Source organism: Python bivittatus, unplaced genomic scaffold (genome assembly GCF_059951505.1).
Source record: "Python bivittatus isolate LINGU-HERP-01145 unplaced genomic scaffold, Pbiv_v1 ctg000000_np1212, whole genome shotgun sequence".
Taxonomy (NCBI): domain Eukaryota; kingdom Metazoa; phylum Chordata; class Lepidosauria; order Squamata; family Pythonidae; genus Python; species Python bivittatus.
The window spans coordinates 3,530,470-3,554,320 of NW_028277028.1; the positions used below are offsets into that span (position 1 = coordinate 3,530,470).

The following is a 23,851-nucleotide window of genomic DNA, read 5'->3' on the forward strand; positions in this document are numbered from 1 at the left end:
CAACTGAGGATGTTAGTAAGCTGTAGGCTAATGTTTTTTATCTATTACTTATTAAATATTGCCCATTTAAATGGCATGTACATTTTTCATATCTAATTGTTGTGGTTGGAAAAGTGTAAGCTACACAAAAATTCAATAAAATGTTTATACTGGCTATCCATGAAATTGTTATGAACATGGATTTAGCTAAGAAATCTCTATATAAAGACATGATCCACAAGGGTACAACTGTCAGGTCACTGTAAAAAAAGGAGGCTGAAAAAAAATGGAGTTGTCCCATGTTATGTAATGTAACATGGGACAACTCATCTTTTGGAGGCCTGTCTTTGCCCCTCCATTTCAACAAAGGTTGCTCAGGAATGTATATTTTTTTTCTTTGTGCTCTACCTGAGGCCTACAGACAACAGGGCCACAATGCTGTGAAGTCACCAGAAAAGGTAGCACTGAGATTTTTCTGACTCATTTTCCCATATTTGGTGGTTTTTTAGGGGATAACATTAGTGTCTTAAGTCTTTGTCCCATAACTACCACCTATCAAAATGAGAAACCTTAGGCCATTTTGCTCCTCTAATCTGAAAAAAATGTTCTGAAAAAAATGTTCTGAATATTTCTGCCCCTTCTATATGGAAGAGAGCTTATGGAGGCCTAAAATGGAGTGCTAGGAGCCCATCCTTATCCTAATGGGCGCAGTCTTGCTATGCGAGATTCTTGGTATATACAGTATTTTAAATTTTACAACTGGAAAAATGCCATGCCATGATAGAAAATGCAACACTTGGCTGTAACATCTGGCTAAATATTTCTCCAGACTGGGTATTTTGCTCCAACAAATCCAAGTTTCTTGCTGTACCCATTTTCCAGCTCCCACCATGCTGGCAACAAAGGGATACAACCTAACAGGCTGTCCCAGGAGCCAGTGGACACAAAGTTCTGCATGGTGTTTCTCAAGAGTCATAATAACCTCATCTACATTGCAAGTGGCCAAATTATCATCCCTCACTGCCCCTTTCCCCCAAACAGTCCAAATCTCCTTATAACTGGAAGGAAAGTTTCATAATACACATTTTGCATATTGAGTATTATAACCCTCAGACTATAAGTTATTCAAGCCAGTAAACAGATAATTTATTGCCTTTCTTCCACAGCTTTAGAAGGATGGCTTATAAGAACTTTCAGGATTGAGAATGTAGGTACCTTTAGGCACTTAAAGAAATGTACACAGCCATCTTCCTTCCTAACCCTTTTTCAATTCCTTTTTTTCATCTGCAGAATTCACCATCCCTTATTTATTTAGCCTATGTTGCTCTTGCTTTTTCTCTGGAAATCTTCCTAAGTGAAAGAGGGAAAAAGCAAAACCATATTGGCCCGTGAGAAAAAAAAATCAAATCCATAAATGGATGATATTTTTAGTAGACCCAAGCAAACTAGCACAAAAATATGTACAACTTTCCCAGAACTTTTCATCAGGTAAGTTCTCTCTCTCTCTCTCTCACACACACACACACACACACACACACACACACATACACACAAAGAAGTTTGCAGACCTGAAGTACAAAGTCAATCCAGAGATGTAATTAATAAAGTAAATACAGAGTTATTTGTAAGTGTTATTAGTATCAGATTACACTAAATTTTCAGGGACAGTGGATAGCACCCCACAGCACAACAAAAGACCACCACACTCCAAAACAACATTCAATGGTCTCTCTCTTGTATCATATTCAGGCTGGAGTCACTGTTTGGCATCTCACTTTTTTGTTACTAATAGGAAACTATGGACTGAGACCTATCAATCAGCAAGGCCTTAAGGCTGTTTTTTCATGGATAAATCTAGAGGTATAGAGGAGGAGCTGTCTGCTGCAAATGATGTTTAAAATATATTTCATTTCTTGATGCCAAATGGCAGAACTGCTGCAGGCTAAAGTGCACGATCCACCCAATTCCTTCTCTTTTTGCCTCTGGAAAAGGAACCCCATCATTATGAAAGACTGCAGGAGGTTGAAAGATTTCATTTCAGGCAGAAAGCAGAAGCTTATGGCGGAAAAAAACCCTTGGTTTATTTCAACAGGTGGAAGCATCCAGCCAACGTTTTCAGTCTCAGAAGCTAAGCAGGATTGGGCCCGGTTGGTCCTTGGGTGGGAAACCTCCACAGAAAATCAGAGGTGTATGCTAGATACATTTTAAAAAATCCTAGAAGAAAGCAACAGCAACTACTTCCATATTGCTACAAAGAAAACTACATGGACATCCCATGAAGTTGAGCCCAAGTTAGAGACTTTTCTCTTAATTGAATCACACAGCAGGCTGGATTGCTTACTGAATAATCACTATTCTGCTACTTTTTGAAAGTGCAAATGGAAAATTGAAAAAAACAAAATAGTTCTGTAAGGAGAGAAGAAAAGGATATTTATCTTCCAAGAAAGAGCTTTCTGTTAGGTCCTCATGGAGATACTACTCAGCAGCCAGCAGAAAAGGCAAAGTTTTATCTAACAAAGAGCTACACAGCTATGCCCCAAACACTGTCTTTCAGGTACAAATTTTGGGCCTTTTCTTTCATTCTGGGGTAAATTTGTCCAGCCATCAAGTATTCCTGAGAGAACCATGAATTCATGTACGATAATGGTGACAAACAATAAAAATGCATTCTCTCTGTGGTTTTCTAATCTTTGTACAACAAATCCATTATCTCACAACCCATATATCTGCCCAGAGGAAGCTTTTCTTCACAAAACCTATTTTAAGCCATGTTTTCATTTTAAAGGGTTTTGAAACCATCACATCAATTCTCCGAAATCTGAATTTAACTTGCTATTGCATTTATTAAAATACTGGCAGTATTCAGCAGCATCTATGTGGCCCAGCGAGCTTCCTGAAGCTCTCTGATAATCAACAGGACTAGCCTGCTGTTCTAAAAGAGATGCCATTATCCATATAACAAAGCATGTAGAAAAAGGAAAGGAGAATGCCTCTCCTTTCATTCAAGGGCGAGGAAGAACCAGCCACAGAAATAATGGTGTCTTTTATTCCTTTTTCTAATATAAATGTAAAGGTGATTAAATAAAATGATTGATTTAAGTGCTCCTTCCTAAGTTGTGGCCAAATTCCCCACTTCCTTGGGGACCACGGAGTAGCTGTGTTCCTTAAAGCAAGCTGAAGTAGTGCCTCGACCAGTTAAGCCACAGTATTAAACTCTCAGTATACAGGCACTGAGCAACAATGCATTCAGCAAGGACCTCTTCCGGCAGAGGTAAGAAGGTACTGAGATTAGGTCCAGCAGACCTTGGCTGCAAATTTCAGGATGAGCATTAAATGTGTGTCAAGTGATGCAGAAAATTCTAACTCTTGGCAACTATCTAGCGCTAATACTGAGTTTTACAGTCCAGATCAGTTAGCCGTAACCAAGATTCAGTCCATGCTGCAGCTGACATGCAAAGAAAATCCCCAGGGCCTTATCATTGGCTAGAAAACACAGTCCAGTCCAGAGTCTTGAGTTTTTACTAACTGGAAAAGGAGGAAGCCCTTCTTCCTGGAATTACTTACAAATGCAAGGCCACTATTATTAGAGTGAATTTAGAAAATATGGAAGATCTTTTAAGTTTAAGAATGGCATGCCTCCACTTGAATTCACAGAAAGAGAGCCATGAACAGAAACGGTGCTCAGCTAAAATGGGTAAACAGCTGAGGAGTAGCCAGGGGTCTTCACTTTAGTCAACACTTGGTAGCAGAAAGTTAACAAAGGCAAAGGTGATTGCAAGAGGCATTACTGTGAAAATGGGGTATTCCTTTATAGTACATACATGATAGATTATATGTATTTTTATTCCTAAGGAGAAGACAAAAGGATTCAAAAGATTCTGCATAAGCCATGAGATCTTTGTCTCCACACACACAGGACTTGCCAAGGATCTGTATTTTCACTAGAGGCACTTTTACTAGCAAGACTATGCCCTGTTAATAAATATAAGAAGATAACATAAAAGTTACTTAATTTATACTCCATGGTGTTAGTATGGTGGGCAATTGAATGGTTTTTATACTGCTTTGATAAAACCATCAAAACAATTAATTCCCAAATAGCCCCATTTTTATTTTACATGCTAAACCTAGGTGGTACCTCTCTAATCTTACTTTAAATATTGATCTTAGATGGTTTTCACCCATTCCTCAAATTTTAATTCTGACAGAATAAACAAAACAAAAAAAACAGGAAAGAGATGAAGTAAATTGGACACAGTCAGGACTTGGAGAGGAGGGCAATTTTTCACATATGAAGCAAGCAGCTGTAATAGACTCTGAATATGTGCAAAAAAGGCATTTTCATTTCACAGATATTGTTTTCTTCAGTAGGAAAGTGTGGAGAAGCAGAGTGGAGATGTTCACAGAATGAACATGCTTATAAATTAAGATATTCCACTTTTTTTCTTTTCTTTTACAAACCGTACCAGAGTGGTCAAACAAAAACAATTGGTTTTGTAGCAATGAAGCTACTCCTGATGTGTCAGCGCTAGAAGACAGCCCTTCTGTCCATCAGTTCTTTTTTTTTTTTCTTGTCCTCTTCTTTTCTTCATGAGGATCCTATTCTCTGCATTCTGCTCCTCTTTTTTTTCCTGACTTCACCAGCATCTGCTTTAATTTTCCAAGCTGACTCCTCCCTCATGGTCTTTTTCAGCATTCCCTCACTGATCTTCCCCTTTAAGATCTCAGAGGATCTTAGCAGGATTTTGTGCCATATCTCATAATCACAACCCTGTGTTAAAGATTCCCCTCCTCCACATCTGGTTCATTATATTCATAACTTTTTGCTAAGACCATGTTATCAGGATACTTGTTATTTTATGCTCCACAGGAATTACATCTTCCTCATAGAGGGGAAACAGACAAAAACACAATAAATAGTATTGGCTATCCATGCAAAAAGCACTTTAATTCAGAAGGTTACAGTAGTGAAACATGTTAAATGTCATCTTTATTCATTGGGATTAATACATTTTGTATTTTAAAAGGTCAGACTTTGCTGTAATCATTGCTCTGGGAAAGCAAAGTGTGAGGTGAATATCAATACATGTACATACACACACACATGCATGAAGACACACAATAAAGCCCCTTGCTATAATTGGCTGAGCTGCCCTGATGTCATAGTAAAAGATCTCTGCCTGTGATCATTCATAGAGACACAAACAGAGCTACAGGCACAGACATCTAAGGGAAAAGAATGGGGGGAAAGGAGAGCATAGAAAGCAAGTCATAATCACATGTTGGACCTGCTTTGGAGTACTTCAAACTTAGACATCCTCTAAAAATTGTAGCAAGAATCAAATACCACCCAAAAAATGAAGTATCAGATAAATTTGTGGTCATCATAGCAAGGGATACTTGGCAGACACTAAATTGCACTAATGAGATAAATTTCAAATTAATGATACTTTCTAAGTATGAAAACAGCAGTGTTGAGGAGACTTCAAAGCCCTAATAAAACTTTCAGAGGCTTGACTATATATGCATTTTCTGCTGGCTAAGAGCCAAGTAGAACTATAGCTCTGTTAATCTATTCTATCTGCTTTAAGCTTCTTGTGGCCCTAACACTATTGTACAACCACTAGGCCCTGTGTGCATCTCAGCCTGGTATTTTATCTCCTTTGTGGCAGGATAAAAATAACAGGGTTATTATGAGACTGTGGGTAATCATAAGTTTTGTGGGCTAGATACGTTTGTGGCAAAGCTGCTGGAAATTAAATCAAAGTGAAATGAATGAACCCAGCAGGAGTGGGTTGAAAGAGCGTTTGAAACCATAGAGCTCTGTTGTTATTAGTTGACATTCAGAATCTTCTTTTTCTCCCCTGCCCTTCTGCTTTTTTTTCCTTCAAATTATTTATGAACAATGACACTAAAATAATAAAAGCATATTGTATATATCCTAAAACTGCCAGAAAGCCTATTATGTAATAATACTGACAAATAGCAAATTCCATTTCACTGGGCATGTATTTTTAAAAGATCAAATGTTCTTGTACTGTAGACTACTAAATATCAAAATGCATGGCTTCTGTTTATCATCAATGTAAAGGTAACGATCTAAAATAAATATAATTTGGTGTACATGAAAATATTTAAAGCTATATATTAATGTGCAAGCCTATAGCATACAAAGGATGGATTTCCAGAACACCCTGAGTTTCTTGGAAAAGGAGTCTGTATTTCACACATTATTTCTCTCATTCCAGGTAGAAATTGGCTAATGTTACTAAAAAAAAAAAAAAAAATAGCAAGAAAGTCAATTGCCAGTCAGTTTTTATCACAGATAAGATCCAAATTCACAGAAGAAAAGTAGATGAAGCATGTAAATTGAACCAACTGCCAGGAACTCCTAGTTGCTTGAAGAATTTGATATTCATTTCTGAAAAAAAGTACAATTTTTTGGCATGGTCCTTACTCTACTTTTGCAACTTTAGAATTATTAGCATGATTTGACAGCTTCTATAAGTTGTTCTTTATAGACTGAAATATAACAGTTCAGTTTCTGGAACTATAATATTAATGGATGAACGTCATGAAAAAAATCAAGGGATTCCACATTTCCCATAATAGATTGCAAGGAATTTTGAAAACTAGATGGCAATCCCATCCAAGTCATTCAAAACACATGAAGAGGGAGCAGAAACAGATGACTCCTTGATTCATTTGTTTCATAGTTTTCATGGCTGGAAGCATCATTCTGAGTGACAGGTGAGCCATCCTATATCAGCTGCCATTGGAGAAAGATCAGCCTTGAGTTGTTTTCAGCTAAATGTATCTAAATTGCATTTTTTAGATAGGAAACTAGATGTGGAAGGGACATCTTCAGATTCTGACAGGGACACCTGGCTTAATTATGACTGATGCCATAATGCTTTTCATACAATGGACTGTTGTTGCCATTTATGGAGGCTTGTGAAAGACTTTAGCTGTACAAGCCCTTAAGGTCCACAATAAATGAACTCAGGCATAAAACAATCAGTCTGCCAGGGGTGGGGAGAAAAAATAGGAAATAATTCATTGGCTGGGATACTGAATCATCTAAGTCAGTAGCTGTCACTACATTTTTTGTCAGTGAATTCTATAGTTATACCATAACCTGATGCACATTTACCTAGAATAATTCAGGAGGATGTCAGACAAGACATGCACAGTGTTGTGTTAGTAATTAGGTATATGACAAAGAATAAAATCTTTCTCACTATCCATTCCACAATGTTCATGATGTAAGGAACTCAGCCATGCTTTATCATTCAGTTCTGTTGAAATTATAAACTGTCCACGTATCGCGGTTCAAATATTGAAAAGGAGCTTAAGGCAGTGGGTTTACATATAGCAGCACCACAGTTAACTAGGGTCATTGTCCCTACAGCATAGGGTGCTGGCATGCTAATGTTGCACATATAGGACTTGACTTACCCAGCTCGGACCCCCAGCTTGTTTTACATCTCTGGAAAGAGTACAATCAAAATTTATTAGAGCAATTCTCCAGATGCCTCGTTGTGTTTCAAACGCACACCTACATCTGGAGACTGGGTTGATAAAAGTTGAATCAAGAATCTGTATAGCTTCCTTAAACCTCTGGCTAAAGCTTAATTTTTTCCTCAAGGCCTTACACCATTAATCCTCCAAGATAAATTCTCCTCTTCATGGATCAAGGCTGTTGAGTTCAACCTTACAAAACTAGGCTTTTCTCCTTCCTCAGTACTTGAATTGGATTATGATCAGGCAAAACAAAATCTGAGACAAAGGGTAGAGGACATAGAGAGGCAAGCGGACTTAGAGAAAGTTCCATTGTTCTTGTCTCCAGATTATACCAGATACACTGTCAACCCGGCCAGATATCTTAGCCAGTTAGAGTCAGTGAATCATCGGAAAGCTTTCTCGCTTGCATGATGCCATGCGCTCCCCTCAGCTGTTCTGGATGGCAAATACAAAAGGATACCATTGGCAGAAAGGCTCTGTCCCTGTGATTCCAGAGAGGTAGAAACCACTGGCCATGTCCTTCTTCAATGCTCATTCTATAGAGACATTCAAACAACATTTATTTATCTGATGATTAATAGGTATCCAGGCCGCTCTGACACTGACTATCTACAGTTTCTGCTTAAAGACGAAAGGATTTGGTCACAGCACAGGTAGCTAGATTCTGCGCAGCAGCACTAAAGATCTGTTGGAATCTGATGAATAACTTATTGTAAACATTTTTACATAATCAACATATTTTAATTTTAGATATTATCATTCCATTGTAATTTTAGTAGTTAACAATTAATAATTATAGGATGTCATAATTTAAGGAGTAATAATATACTACAGTATAGGCTGCTTGACTTCATGTATAAATGATAGTTAGGGTGCCAAATTACAATTATGATATGGATTTTATTTGCTATTATTATATCTAAGAATTTTTAATTAGACATGTTTTGTGTATTTTCAATTGTACTGGTCTATGACTATAATAAAGTAAAGTAAAGGACTTGACTTAAACATGTTCTTAGGCATTTGGAATTGAGCAAACATCCAGTGTGGCGTGGATAAGAACCAAATCTGTTGATGTCCACTCAATTGCATAGTGGCTGGTCTTCTACTCTTTTCTTTTTCTGAGATGTTTCACACAAAGGACTTAATCTGATTGGAGTACAGTATCTGACCAAACATATAACACAAACCTGCCAGATTCCTTCAAGTCTCCTCAGTCTTTTCAAAACCCACCTTTCCATTTTCAACTAGGCCTCCCCACCCTTTACCTGAATTTGAGGTGTCTGTGCATACCTGTCTCCCCAGGACAGATAGTTAAGCTGTTATCATCTCTTAACTAGGAAGATTCCCTTCTTTCCCACATTTCCCTGGAATCTAGATGGGGCAGAACAGGAGGCCTCCTTTCTCCAGGACTAATCTTTTAAACAAATGACTCCGGTACCCCACACTCACACCCACACACCCAGACACCCCTTTACTGAATGACCAGGCCCTTGCAGTTTTGGAAACATGATGCCAATACAAACCCAACACAGGACTAACACTAAAGTTAAAGGATGTTTATTTTAATAATACAACACAGTGAGTATTTGGGAAATAAGGCAGGGGAACAAAGTTCTAGGAGGCCTACATCTATACAGAACAGTTAGCAACCATTAATTGGCAAATAGATAAACACATCACAGAATCATGGGATCGCTATTGGCAACCTTCCCAGGAGGCTTCCGATAAGCAAAGTCAATGGGGGAAGCTGGATTTCCTTAACGACCATGGCAAAAAAAAATAATAAAATTGGGCACAATTCACTTAATGACTGCCTTGCTTAGCAAAGGAAGTTCCAGTCCCAATTGTGGTTGTAAGTCGAGGACTACCTGTAGCTGCCTTGCCTAGCCTGAACCTCCCTGCCCTCATTGAAAGAGGACAGGGAGATGTTCTAGAGCAGTTTTTCTCAACCTTAGCAACTTTAAGCCATGTGGACTCAACTCCCAGAATTCTCCAGCCAGCCACCACCTTAAGCCACTACACCCTGCCTTTGAATGGAATCTAGGGAACAAAGTTGTCTTCAACCTCCCAAATAAAAAAGGGTCTAACTTAATAATTTTTGAGTAACTGTGTACCTTTTTGAGAGCAGAATCTTTATAGAACACAGAATTCCTTGAGTCTCCAGCTGATCTGCAGGCCCCTTAATCCACCGCACTGACACAGTTAAATATGGCAGGTTCCCAGACACATTTATCTCTTCATATAAGTGATATGCCTTTTTTCAGATATTGTTGGGAGGATGAGGCCTACAAGAATAACATATTTTTAGAAACCCTTCAAATTAGTTCCAGAGAAGTACACAAAATGAGTTACCCAAGGTTTACATCCCTTTATGAATAATTCAGATCCCCCATGTCACCAGCACTAATTAGTAATCATCCAAACTATTCTTAAATTATCTGGTTTTAAGTTACTTACATAGCAACCTCTTCTCTTCCAATATAATTATTCATCCATTTGCAAAGCAGCAGCCTGTGCAATTTGCTGCTGGAGACATTGTTCCCTGCAAAAAGCACCCCATCCATTTTGATTATGAACGGTCATTTAAACAACTGGCCTTTCAAGTACTCAGGGCCACTGCTTTTCTCCCAGATGAAAAGTCATCTTAAAACTCTAGCAACACATACTGCGTATCCTGCTGGTTCAACAATTGAGAAAGGCAAAAAGTCTATATTAAGAGAAGCAAAGCCTAATCGTGCAGTGAACTACAGCTATGTATTCTCCAACATTTCACAGGTGGGAACATTTGTAACAAAGCTATTCTTGTTCCAAGGGTCACTGCCCCTCCTATACACGCACTTACATTCACACACTTACTCTGAAGATTCTACTGTATTCTCCACCAACCTGACACTGTAACCCAGGTCACTTTCAGGTGGTTTAGGTGTAACTGTAAACCCTGCTATATAAACAAGTTGTAACAAGTGTCCCCCTCCCTCCATTTCTGCAGATCAACTTCCAATTTTAAATAAACTACCATTCTCCATGATGCCCAAGCATAGGACTCATCTTCTCATCCCTTTAACTGCAGCACAAAGCTGTTTCATTCTCCATTCTTAAATAATATGTCCTCATGATGTTGTTTCTGTTTCACCCCCTGCCTATCATGAAGGCAGCTTACATTAATCTTTAGCCTTTCCAGTTTTAAAAAAGTGTTTTTCCTCTTTTCCCAACACAAGTCTTGCTGTACAGCAATCTATCATGTCTCACTGACACCATGATCAGGGTCTGGGGTCTGCCAGCTCCCTTTGGCCACGTTAGGCTGCTGCAGCACAGACTCTCCAGTCACTCAGTACTGCCTCCCATGGTCATTTTGGCTTGTACTACAGTAGAAACTGGACACCTGGCTTCCACAGAGGCATCAACCTGCACTTTCCAAAACAACTGTTGGGTGATAACCAGGTTCCTGTGTTTCTTTGGATAGAATGCTACACCTTGGATCTATATGTGTGCATTAAAATGTGGGAAAGGCAAGAAGAAACAAGTGGCCTTGTCACCTCTTTCTCTGTCTCCCCTTCCATTCATCCAGGATACCTGGATCAAGCCCACTGTGAAATTGATTTAAAAATAGGGGAGACAAAACTGGCTTTGCACATTGTTCAGCTTTGGAAAAAGCACTGGCTGGCTGAAATATAGTGATCCAATCTCAATTCAGTGGCTTCCTTATACTCTGACCCAACCTGTGCACACCCATTACTTCCAACTTCTGCAACATACCAATCAATTATGTCTCCTTATTTGAGCAGTCTTGTGGTTTTCTTTCTGCCAAATGGGTTAGAGTTAGGGTTACTGATTGATGGTTGACAGTTACCTCTGTGAATTTATGTACCCACGTCATAATCACAACAAGGATATTGTACCAATCAATTACATCTGTGGCATGCAAACCTTTTTGGACATGAGATTTGAACATCAGTGGTGAGGAAAAAAGGAACAAGAGCCAACAATATTTTAGAATATTTCAAAATAGTGCTATTCCAAATTAGCAACATTCCAGAATAGCGCTAAACTTGTGTCGTCTAGGAGCCCAGTAAAAGACACCTGTGCAAAACCAAAGCAAGTTTTGACAGATGGCCAAACACAGCTTTCTACTTATCTGTTAAAACTTGCCTGTTCCCCAACTTCAGGCCTAGACCACCTTAAAGAGAACAGTTGATAGATGTTTTTCTGGCCAGCTGATGATGTTTGGTGGGAGGGAAAATGAAGTCAAGGGAAACCATCAATCACTTTCCTTAATGTGTCCTGAAACTGCATAGACACTCTCTGGCCAAATTACTGAGGCACAAGATTCAGCAAAAAGGGCAGTGTTAAGTATGCCAGCATATTTTTCAGCCACCTCAGGCACTGGAGGAAAGCACTTAACACGGCTAAAAGAGCCCACAGAAAGAACAAACTGTTACATCTGAATGTAACCTGTTCATCCTTTAGCTTAAATATAGGAAAAAGTTATATAGTTGCCCAATGATATGTTGAATGATAGGCTCTTTCTTAAGTTACCTTAAAAGTTAACAGAAAGAATATTTTTAGACTCTTCCTATTTCTGCAGCCACTTGAATCCCCACCCAAAGCCTCTCTGGAAGGGCAGGAAGTATGCATGAACAATCTAGGATGGAATATAGTGGAGACTTCTCCTAATTATCAACTTAAGGAATTTTCTGAATTGTACTTAATCTGCTCTAGCAGAAAGGAAGAAAGGTTTTGTAGCAATTAGAGATGAAAATATTGATTCTTTATTAACTTTCATAAAGACATCTAGTTTTTCATATGCCCAGAATATTGTCTTATTTGGGGAAGATCATGGAAAGTTCCTTCTTTCCTACTGGAGGCGGAAGTGTTCTGAATGTGCATGTGAGTGTTTTGGAGAATGGAACATAATCTGGTCAAGGATTAGTGAAGCAGGTTCCATAACTATAATAGAAATTTACTTAAGGAAATACATTCAAGGAATAGACAAAAACCTAGCATCTAACTAGCTACATCCTACCAAGAAGAGAATCCAAGATTATGTGCCGTGTGCCTGCATGCTTGGGAAGTAAGGAGCTGACCCCAGACTGGCAATCTCATAGACAAAGAGGAGGCAGTAAGACAGACAAAGGGGATACTGAATAAATACTGAGTAAATTCTTAACTCTCTGTTGATACTCTACTGCTCCCTTGTACTCAATAAGTCATGAGATCCTGAAAAGTCAGTGTCATTGGATTGGACATCCAACATTTCCAGCCCCAGAAGTCCTTCACACTCAATACAGCCTTGCTCAGTAGAGGCACCAACCACCAAAGAGGCTTTCTTGGTGTCATAGGAGGCTGTAGGAGAAGGAAAGATTAGAAATTCACCTTCCATAACCTTTCTTAAATAGATGTATATGCTTTTATGCATTGCAGGCAGAATACATTTCTCCCAAATCAAACTTGGAAAATGGAAATTGTCAACTCTAGAAAGAATTCTACAAGTAAAATGGTAAAAGGAATTCCCCATGGACAAAATAAGATTTCTTAGGACAAAAGTAAGTAGATAGGTCTGCTTATGTAAGCAGTTAGACATCAAGAATCAGGTGAATTTTTGTTTGCCATCAAAAAACAAAATATCAGAGTTTATGCTCAAAAGAAACATCTAAGGATTTTCAAGGAAAGGAAAAAAATGCATTCTAAATTGGGATTCAGTTCTGTACATCACTGCCGAGGCTCATAGAAATCATTCATTGCAGAGCCAAACTATGTATTTCAGCAGCAATCTATTTCTCACAATTCCACATTCTGAACAGCTGAAAAGTACAGAGCAGTTTCAAAGAAAGTAATTGTAACAGCACTGCAAAATGTTTTTATATTTTGAATTTGCAGTGTGGATACACCATACATTTCTTATCTGAACGATGACAATAATGATGATGAATAACTTTAAGTACATTCCAGAAAGGAATACAAGCAAAAGTTTCTGTCTGCCCACATGGAGTTTCCTAGGGCTTTATTTCTCTGGTATACAAAACAAACAAAAATAGAACACTTAAATGAAAAAAAAAAAATCTGTGTGCATATATATTCATGTATAGGTATGTGTGTTCTACCTCTCTAAAAATACATCTTTTGTCTTTATTTTTATTTGCAAATCAGAAGTGAATAAAAAAGCATTTAGGGTAGTGTTCTTGTCATCCAGCTGCCTTCCAAAATCAGAAAGACGACTGGACATTGCTGGGTAGAGTTAGCCCTTTAATTCAGCATCCTGATGAGCTACAAATGACTGTCTCTTACCAGCTGGAAAGCTGAACTGACATGAAAAGAAATATCACCTTAACATCTGACAGAAAGGGGAAATCATCACACTCTCCTGGCCAAAATCCTAGTTAAAGCTTTAGTGGAATTTGGCAACTATACCGTTTTGTTTTGTTTTTTAAAGCTGAACTTATTTAACTAATGCATCTCGGAAAGAATGCTGCAGTTTTAGAAATGCTGGAGGGAAAAAAACAAAAATGTGGTTAATTAAACGTTTGTGCATGCTTCCTTGTTAGCTCAATATGTTTTGCCAGAAGTGGCCACTTGGAAAAAGACTGCTTGATAAACTACTGCCCACAGAAATGGATGCCATCAAAGAAGAGCAGCAATTAGCATCAACAGATTTCTCGTGTCTTACTTGCATGGCACAGCCAAGAATATTACAAGAAAAATCTGCTGAACAGACAGTCCAACACAAACACTGACCGTAGGACTGTCATATTAATCAATTCATGGATCTGATTAGGGAACTAAAAATATTGGGCTCCCTTAAGTTACAACGCCAATTAATGAGGTGTTGCCCCTATGTCATTCCCATGCCTTCATGATTTTTTCCTTCCTCAAGCAGACTCCCTTATAACTAGAAAATATTAGAATTCTGGGATTATTATTTAGGATAACCCTGGAGTCACTGAGAAAAATCTTCCTTTTCCTGATAGAATGAGAGTCAGACCAAAATATGACAAAGTTCAATGCACCCTAAGGATTTAGAAAGTGGACAGGGTCTGTAGGGAAGGGAAGACCATGTGCTGCCACACTTCCAAAACTTACTCCAGTGTTTCTCAACCTTGGCAACTCTAAGATGTGTGGGCTTCAACTCCCAGAATTCCCCAGACAGCATGCTGACTGGGGAATTCTGGGAGTTGAAGTCCACACATCTTAGAGTTGCCAAGGTTGAGAAACACTGCCTTAGTCCATCAGAGCTAATAGGTCTAAAAAGAGTATGAAAGACTCATATTACCTCTTCCTTTCCAGACAGAATTGCTATCAAAAGAATGGGAGAATTGTTAAGAAGAGGAGGTATGGCCTGCTCTTTTTTAACAAAGCCATGGTGAAATGGCTGGGTAGAGGCAATGAGTGGGTTGCTTGAGAATGCTGCTTAGTAAAATATATAGATGCCAGCTTTCTCCAGTCTGGAATTACATGTAAAGGGTTCCAGAATAAAGGCATGAATTCCAGCAAGATCAGTAACCAGATGGAAAAAGTCAGCATGCACAAGCAAAAGGCCAAGTGTGAAGATGCTAAATGGCAGAGGTGAAACCCAGGAATCTAGTTCCAGACAGATCCATTTCCTGGAAAAATTATTCAGGCCCAGGCAATAGGAATCATTACACCAAAATAATAGGTCATCCTGATACTCCTGGGATTCCTCATCCCTGATGAAGAAATAGCATTAAAAGCTTGCATTAACTATATTTTTTCTAAAATAGCCTACCTCCCTTCCAATAGATACTGATCAAATCCCAACCACCAATTTCAATGATTTCTCACCAAGTTGGATAGTTTTCTTATGCAGTAGCATTAAAAGTTCCTTTTAGGTTGATAGTATTTGTAGTTAAAAGCCCTGTCTTCTATCATGTTAGGGAAAAGACTCAAAAAGATTTTGTGCTAACAAGGAGGAAATGAACCAGTGGCAAAGCAAATGCATTGCATAAAGACGCTCCCAGCAGAACTTTAATATTCCAAGAATTGGCTGCAACTGGTGGTTAGCAGAGACATTTTCCGTCTGTTAAATTGTTTCCTCCTCAAGATATTTTTTCCATCTGATAAGAAAAAAAGACTTGGGAGAAAAGGGGAGGGTTACCAATGGAACATGGCGTCATTGGGACCTATCAAAAACTCTGAATTCAAGCCAGAGTGATTGCATAATGAAAACTTTATGTGAAGACACCCTATGATGGTGGCAATTCAGCAGTTTTGCCATCTGTATCAATTAAAGAATTAATGGGTGGCATTTGTTGGCTTAATTACATGTTTACCCTATCTTTCAGCTAAAAAGGGAGGGGTAAAGCAAATCACAGCAATTAAAATCTAACAATACTTGAAATCAACTAGAGCCAAATTCTTTAAGGTGACAGACTTCCAAGTGTGAGCCAGTCATGTTTTTGTGGTGCTACCTGCCTTTCCATTCTTTGTGCAGGACATTTTTATTACACATTTAGTCAAACACATCTGCGTAGGAAGGCCAGGTTGCCAGATTGCTGTCTCTTTCCTATGGCTTCATGAATATTATATAACATGCCCATGGACAGCTTTTGCTGATCATGCTGTGGTAGAAATTGATGATTCAGTCGTCAAGTTGATCATAGTGATTGAGGGTGATGGGAGTTGTAGCTCAGTACATCTGGAGGGTTCTAGAAAAGGGGTGGTAGTTCTAAGCAATATACATAGATTATCTATGATGGGCTTCACCTCGCCTTGTGATCTTGTATATAAAATGCCGTTGTGATTGGCTCAAGATGAAAGATTATCTTGAGTGTAAGACTCATAGGAAGAAGAAAACTTGTAATATTGCAAATATTTACTTTGGCAAGGCAAATGTAATTAGTAGCAGGGGTCTTAGGAAGCAAGCAGAATTGACTGAATTTTGGGAGGTGTGTGTCATATCATGAATTCAGAATTCAGCACTGCTTTGCCCTTTAAAGAACAGATGAGAATATTCATGAAATTATTCAGTGTATTTTGTGCAAAAAAGCCCCAGTTTTCTCATAATATAATATATGCACCAAAGAATCCCTAGTGTGCTAGTATTTCACCTCAAATAAGCCAAGGTTAATAGCTATAATGGGAAATAATCATCCACATTGAAGCAGTAATTAGGGACCCTAGAAATTTTGTGAGCAAATGGAATTCCAGAAGGGAGGCAACATTTCTTTGTTAAGAAAAAGGGCATTAGTAGGTTTCATTGTACATTTGAATTTAGCCCTCTGGAAAGATGTGCTGTTGATATATGTTTCTCTTTTTGATGCAAAAAAAGAAGAGTACCTCAATTGCTATACAAAAATGATGCTTTAATTTGAAGCCTACTGTATTTCAAGCTAAGTCCTTCTTCAGACATTCTTATTTCTTCAAATACTAGTCATGAATTGCTTTAGGAATTCTCAAACCCATAGCCCTTTTTTCTTTAAAAATGGAAAAACCTCTGGAAACTGATCTAGAATTGCATTGCTCTTGATTAGACATGTAAAACGGAGTATAGATGGAAGGAGGAGGGGGCTCTATTTTCTTTAGTCCCTTCCTGAGGATCTTCAGAAAAAAACTAAAACCTTGACATTTTCAATCAAACCAGGGCCAGGCAGGCAACTCTATAACCATCAGCCCTACAAGGTGGACCAGACCAAGAAATAAACTCCACAGAAGACTAAAGCCTACTTTTATTGAGATTGGCTCTAGTAATGTAATCTTGCAAGTCTGATTGGACTCTACCTTCTTTCTCGCTTATAACCATGTGATTTAGGGAGGTGTCTGTCAGAGACATTTGCACACACTTTCTACATGTCCCAGACTTAATCTATGTTTTCCTTCTTGTCTCTTTGGTTCCCCCCCTCTCCCTCAAGGTCATCCTCTTTACTCTCTACAATGATGTATTTGACAATAAGATCTGTCTGGATTGAATTACTGGTGAGTGTGGGTTAGAAATCAGATGACAGAAGTTTGCAGAAGCAAAAATGTTTCCTGCATGTAGAAAAATAGCATGTCAGGGAAACTAATTCTAGCTGACCTAGTTTTCTATGTGTAGCCCTAGAGAATGTTCAGACATATGAACCATCACTTACACTGTGGATTGATGTAGATATTATGAAGATACAGGTGAGCACTTGAATGATAATACAGTTCCCTGATTGGGAAAAAGAGATAGTAGAAGTTACTAGAATTACAATAAATTTTGTTGTTGTTGTTCAGTCATTAAGTCGTGTCCGACTCTTCGTGACCCCATGAACCATATCGCGCCAGGCCTTCCTGTCCTTCACTGCCTCCCAGAGTTAGCTCAGTTTCATGCTCATTGCTTCAGTGATGCTATCTAACCATCTCATCCCCTGCCGTCCCCTTCTCCTTTTGCCTTCAATCTTTCCCAGCATCAGGGTCTTTTCCAAAGAGTCCTCTCTTCGCATTAGGTGACCAAAGTATCTGAGCTTGAGCTTCATTATCAAACAATAAATTTAAGCGAGCCTAAAATAGGGTTGCTATTCTGGGGCAAGTGGTCACAAGAGGGCACAAAAAAACTCAACCTCTTTGTTGCCATCTAGGTCTCCTGGATTCTGGCAACTCAGATGATGGCAACCCTAGCTTAAAGAAATATAATTAACTTAAACATTGTTTGGTTTTTCAAAAGCTACAATTCACTGAATCTTTAAGCAGATTATAATTAAATATATATGTAATACCACTTTATCCTTTGTTGTTGAGTTAAGCACAGGACCTGGGTTCAGTGGAACAGTGCCACCCCCTGCCATAACATGGAACGCCACTGGCCCCCCATTTCCTGAAAGTAGGTAAAAGAAACACTCAGTTTAGTATCTGGAATATAGTGCAGGAAGAAGAGACAACAAAAGTAGATAAACATTGTGGAGCTCAAGTTAATCATTTAATAGGGGTTTTGGTTTCCCTTCCCCAACCTTTATATATAGTTTGTGATAGCAGAGGGAATGTTATCTGTATTATTTCTATAAATGAGCAGGTTTGTACAATGACCCAACTGTTTTCCTATTTCCTTCTGAGGCTTCTCCTCATTCAGCTTCATAGGCCTAAATGGACTTGATTAAGTCTTGTATAACCTCTGGATTACTGGTGGCCACATCAGAAAAATTTCATTTAGTGAAGGGTTGCCTGAATAGCAGTAAAATAACGTATCCATGTGTCTCCTGGTATCTGTATGCCAAAATAAGTTTGCAGTGGTTAGATTTAGTTATTCCCCAGAATTTCTGCTTGTTATCCATCTTTTAAAAAAGCCTCCAGGCAACATAATAGCAACAGGTAGAACCCATTCATTGAATTAGGTATGAGTCTTTTGGAGTCCTAGTCACAATCACAATATAGGCAGCATCCATCTGCTTTATGGTTTTTAAAAAATTTTACTTTAGGGTAAAAACAGGCCTGATATGCATCAGGTCCACCCCTTTTGTTGCTGGTTTGATCCTGAATTCTCTTCAATTGCCTGGGAATTCTTAAAAAGAACCACAACTGAGCCTTTTCCTTCTGTTAAGTGCCTCAAATGGGGAGGGGGAGGAAGGGGATTCTGGAATCAAAGAAGCTTGTAGGAGATTTAACCTGCCCGCACCATGGGCAATGGTACTGTTCCAGAATCAGGACACAGCACACTTCTACTGAAGTAACAAAAAAAAGAGGGGGGGGAGAGAAGTATAGGTTCAACTGCATACTCCGTGCATAATCTAATATGAAGTGTGACACACATACTCCAAACCATTTCTGGCATAGGTTCGGGCCCTTTGTGATGGGGCAGTTACTGAATCAGTGCTACGTGGAGAAGAAGCAGCACTCTCTTCCCCACTGCCAGAAGTCCTTTCCAATTTGCCAACCTTCCACTTTCTTTCAAATTTCTGATGCAATCCCAAAACATCTGGAGCACCACTTGAACACCATAAGCATTGACAAAATCACCATCAGTCAATTGTAAAAGGCAGCTTTACTTGGAACAGCTTATATCCTGGGAAGATACCTTTTACACCATCAAACAACATCTGCCTATTCCAGGTCCTTGGGAAGGACTCGATAGGTGGATAAAAATGCCAATCCAGTCTAAACATCTGGCTGACAGTGCAGCCAACCATCATCATCATCATCATCATCATCATCATCATCATCATTTATTTGATGGTGTTAAATAAATTAACTTGATAGGTGGATAAAAATGCCAAATCCAGTCTAAACATCTGGCTGACTGTGTGACCAACAATATTTGTAATTTATTAAACTTTTTTTTTTAGATTTTAGATCTAGATTTAGATTTCTTATCCCGCCTTTATTATTTTTATAAATAATTCAAGGCAGCGAACATACCTAATATACCTTCCAACTCCTATTTTCCCCACAACAACAACCCTGTGAGGTGAATTGGGGTGAGAGACTCTGGCTGGCCCAAAGTCACCCAGCCGGCTATCATGCCTAAGGCGGAACTAGAGCTTCCTGGTTTCTAGCCTGGTGCCTTAACCACTAGACCAAACTGGCTGTCTTGTATGCCACCTGACTCTCATCATGACTCTGGGTGGCTCACAACAATCAAACAATGAAATTACAATAAAATATAAAAAACAAAAAAGATGGCAAGCTTCATTTCCCCACACCACAAGCATTGGATAGAGGGAACTACACTCTACAGGCTGGAAATGTATCCCTCCATGGTCTTCTAAAAATATCCACCTCAGTTGGATTATTCCAGTATTATCCTACAGCTCCTTTTGACTTGGTTCTCTTCAGCAATTTCCCCAAAGTACCAAGGAGAAGACATTCAAGAAGATGCACATGTCTGAAGCTTGAGGCAACTGCTCTTTGAGCTCTGAGCAGAAGTTAAGGGAATCTTTGGAGACAACACTCAACACAGCTTGTTGCTCCAGAATGATAGTTCCATTTAGGGAGCTGCAATTTAGGGCAAAGCTTATTTTTATTTCTTGCTTCCTTGTTGTATTGGGAATTTGCAGACATTCTTTACCTCAGCCAAACTGCTTCTTCTCCATCTACCATGTGGGCTAGGAAGCCTTGTCCTTTGTACTGCAATTCCATGGAAGCCCCTTGCTCCCAAAGCATGAGATAGCGGGATCTCAACCTTGATTTGCCAAATGACAGTTGAATAAGAAATTAGGAGTGTGATTCAGTGCTCTGCATACTTAGTGCCTTCCCATGTGAAGAAAACAAAAATTATGCAAAATAATTTGCAGAGTAAATTGCCCAGCATTCTGATTATTTACACATAAGATCCACCCACCCTTGGCAGTTCAGTTTTAATATTAATTATAATTATAACTGTCATTATTGTTTTATGATTGGACATCTAAGTAAATTTATTTCTACCCAATCATTTAACTCAGGATCAGATGGCTATAAACTGGCAATCTAAATGTTGACAACAGGAATGGCAAAGGGAGAAGAGGAAATGATGGGCATGGACTAAAGCAGATACATTTCCATATATTCACCTTCATTTCATTTGGGGATGGAGACTACAGAACTAAAGCATCACCCCAGGGAAAATATGGATACAACCAGGATTTAGGGGGCCTGTGCCATACTTGATATGACCCCCCCCCCTCCACTCCCATTTTCCACGCAACTCATACATATATGAACTGTACAGATTGCAGGCAAGTTTAGGGCATTTTCTGGTATTTGCATCTCTTACCAGGACACAGCCACTGGCTTTTGGGGGGACCTGAGTGGCTAGGATGGCAGGGGGAAGTGTCTCCATGTCTGTAATAAATCAAATTTCTTGACAAGTACGTGCAGAAAGGATCACCCATGCAAAGTGGAGCCAGCCAAAGTGTCATCATTGCCTTGCCCCCAGCCAGTTAGAATATCCACAATTGTCCAATCCCTCCTTTGATGTGTCTGCCATAAAATTATAGTACGCAAAACAATCACCCTGCATATTTCAGTTAAACTTCTCAATTAGAACTTTCTACAATTTTGCAAAATAGTTCTTACTCACTTTCAAGGCTGCAAAGTCATTAGTGATATCATCCTAAGTCATATGCTCTGTAAGTTTGCTCCCCCGAGAGCAGAATCAATTGCTTGAGCCTGTATTCTCCCCATTCACCAGCCACAAGCAATTTCTTATTCCTCTGTGACTTTCAGTAAGACATAGAGACTGAAAATAAGCTTGAGAGCTCCCCCGCTCTTCCAGCTAGATTTCGCTGAGAGAAGAAGATTGTGGGTATCAGCAGGAGTTTGCTGCTTCCATCAGAATTGTGAAAGCAGTACAGCAGCCTGAGCTCACCTCTTTCATGTGTGTGTGCCATGTCATAATACATGTATAAAAAGGATGGGAGTTGCTTCTTGACACTATGATGCTGCTGTCATAATTTGCCTCCCCTTGCTGCTGCCCCCCCTTCCATGAACACCGCTGAAGAAGATGATGTCTGTGAGGAATACTTCAGCTTCAAATTTACCCTCAAAGGAATAAAATATGTGTTTTGAAGTGGCTGGCACATCATGGAAATTCTTCCTTTATGAGATTTGCCTATTTTCTTCAATTCAGTAATGAGACTTAGTCCTTCAGCAATTACCTCAGCTTCCCTGAAAAGATTTGGCTAGGAATCATTCCGTTTTGGGATTTTTTCTAAAAGAGTCTTCATATATTATACTCTTTCCTCCATAATGACTGTGAACATAGATCCCTAGATAAGTTTGCTTTCGGTATCAATAGACCGAAATAACTTATTCCACATTATTGTGAGAAGAATTAATTAAAAGGATTGCAACCATTCAATAAAACTGACATCTCAGAAGAGGCAACACATGGAGCAGAATTAGCCAGGTGCCTTGTGGCTCTAAATGATCCAGTCCTTTTCACACACAGGCAGAGTTTTTCAGGAAACATGTACGGAATGAATGTTTGGAGGAATCAAGAGGAAAACTTGCAGTGTTGGCTGGAGGTCTCCTGGAAACAATTAGAACATTTTATAGCTTGTTAATCCCAGGTAACAGGGTCATCAGATACCATTATTTGGTAATGTCTGTTGGAGAAGCAGATTTGAAAACCAGATTGTTTTTGTTTTCTCTCAATAAGAAGCTTCTCTTCATTTATAGAAAATTGTAATTGAGAAGCTTTCCCCTTCAATTTTCACCAACAGATCTGATTCATATTCATATTTTTCTGCTGTGTTCATACTGCAGACTTCCTCAGTGTTGTCACAAAGCATTATATACTGTTGCCACCTACAATATCACCAGCTGTGTTGCTTGTTCCTACTTCTCCCACATCACTGTCCAATCACTCTATTCTACCTTCCCTTTTTACCCAGGGCTGGCTCTTTCTTTCTTTCTTTCTTTCTTTCTTTCTTTCTTTCTTTCTTTCTTTCTTTCTTTCTTTCTTTCTTTCTTTCTTTCTTTCTGTCTCTCTGTCTCTCTGTCTCTCTTTCTCTCTGTCTCTCTGTCTCTCTGTCTCTCTCTCACCCCAGACTAATATGTGCACTTCAATTGTGATGGGCTGCATCCTCTTTCTTCCTGCTTGTAGGCGAAGGGAAGCAGGCCACAGGAGGTCCTGTGCTTGGTGCCCCATGTCATGACATCATTCCATCAAGCCTTAGAGCCATGCCATATGAGGGGCCAGCAGAGCATATGCAGCAGTGACTTTTCTCTTGCCATGAAACAGCCCAGCTGCTCCTGCTCCCTTTTGCTTCCTCCTTGAGCCTCCCACCCTCCTTTTCCAGCAGCTTTGCCCCTCTGCCCACCCCATTTCTCCCCCTACTCAGCTCACTCTGATGACTTCCCCATAACCAAGCCCCTCAAAGTGATATCAAAATTTGCAACATCTGGTTCTGACAATAATTCAGGAGAGGACCCCTCCTCTTTTCATTATTGATTTTGAAGTGAAGATTATTTGATGAGTGACAAGAGTAATTGGAGGAGATCAAAATGGTAGTCAAGGATGGTACTATTATTATTATTGCCAATGTCATTGTTGCGGTCATAATTATTACTTATTCCTATTATTATGAATAGAAGAATAGTTTGGCCTTACCCTTGCCACCAACTCCATTGGGTATATTCTCCCCCTATTAGTAATTAGTGTAACACTCTTGGTGAAGATTTGTGTAGCTCAGTGTGTTGTGAGAACCCATCCAATGTGGTTCAGTGTGTTGGTGCAGCCCCAAAAAATGTGGTCAAAATTAGTATTCCCAAAGTAAAACAAATGGGTTATGGCTTATACAAATGCAGCCACTCACATGTCACAAATGCAACTCACATGTCCTGCTAAGTCTGCCCAGTCAGAGAAAGGAGGGGAGAAAGCCAGGAAATAAATTTCCTGACCTCATTTCATATCTATCTATCTATCTATCTATCTATCTATCTATCTATCTATCTA

The 23,851-nt window shown here is 39.1% G+C and overlaps 1 long non-coding RNA gene across 2 annotated transcripts in view; it reads left to right on the forward strand.

The window, feature by feature from the left end:
- LOC112540082 (uncharacterized) overlaps positions 1-8,487 on the forward strand; it is a 71,702-nt gene extending 63,215 nt beyond the window's left edge. For both annotated transcript variants that reach the window (XR_015794860.1, XR_003084140.2), the window contains one exon: positions 2,072-8,487. This is a non-coding gene — a long non-coding RNA (uncharacterized LOC112540082). The remainder of the gene's footprint in view (positions 1-2,071) is intronic.
- Positions 8,488-23,851: the final 15,364 nt, after the last annotated feature.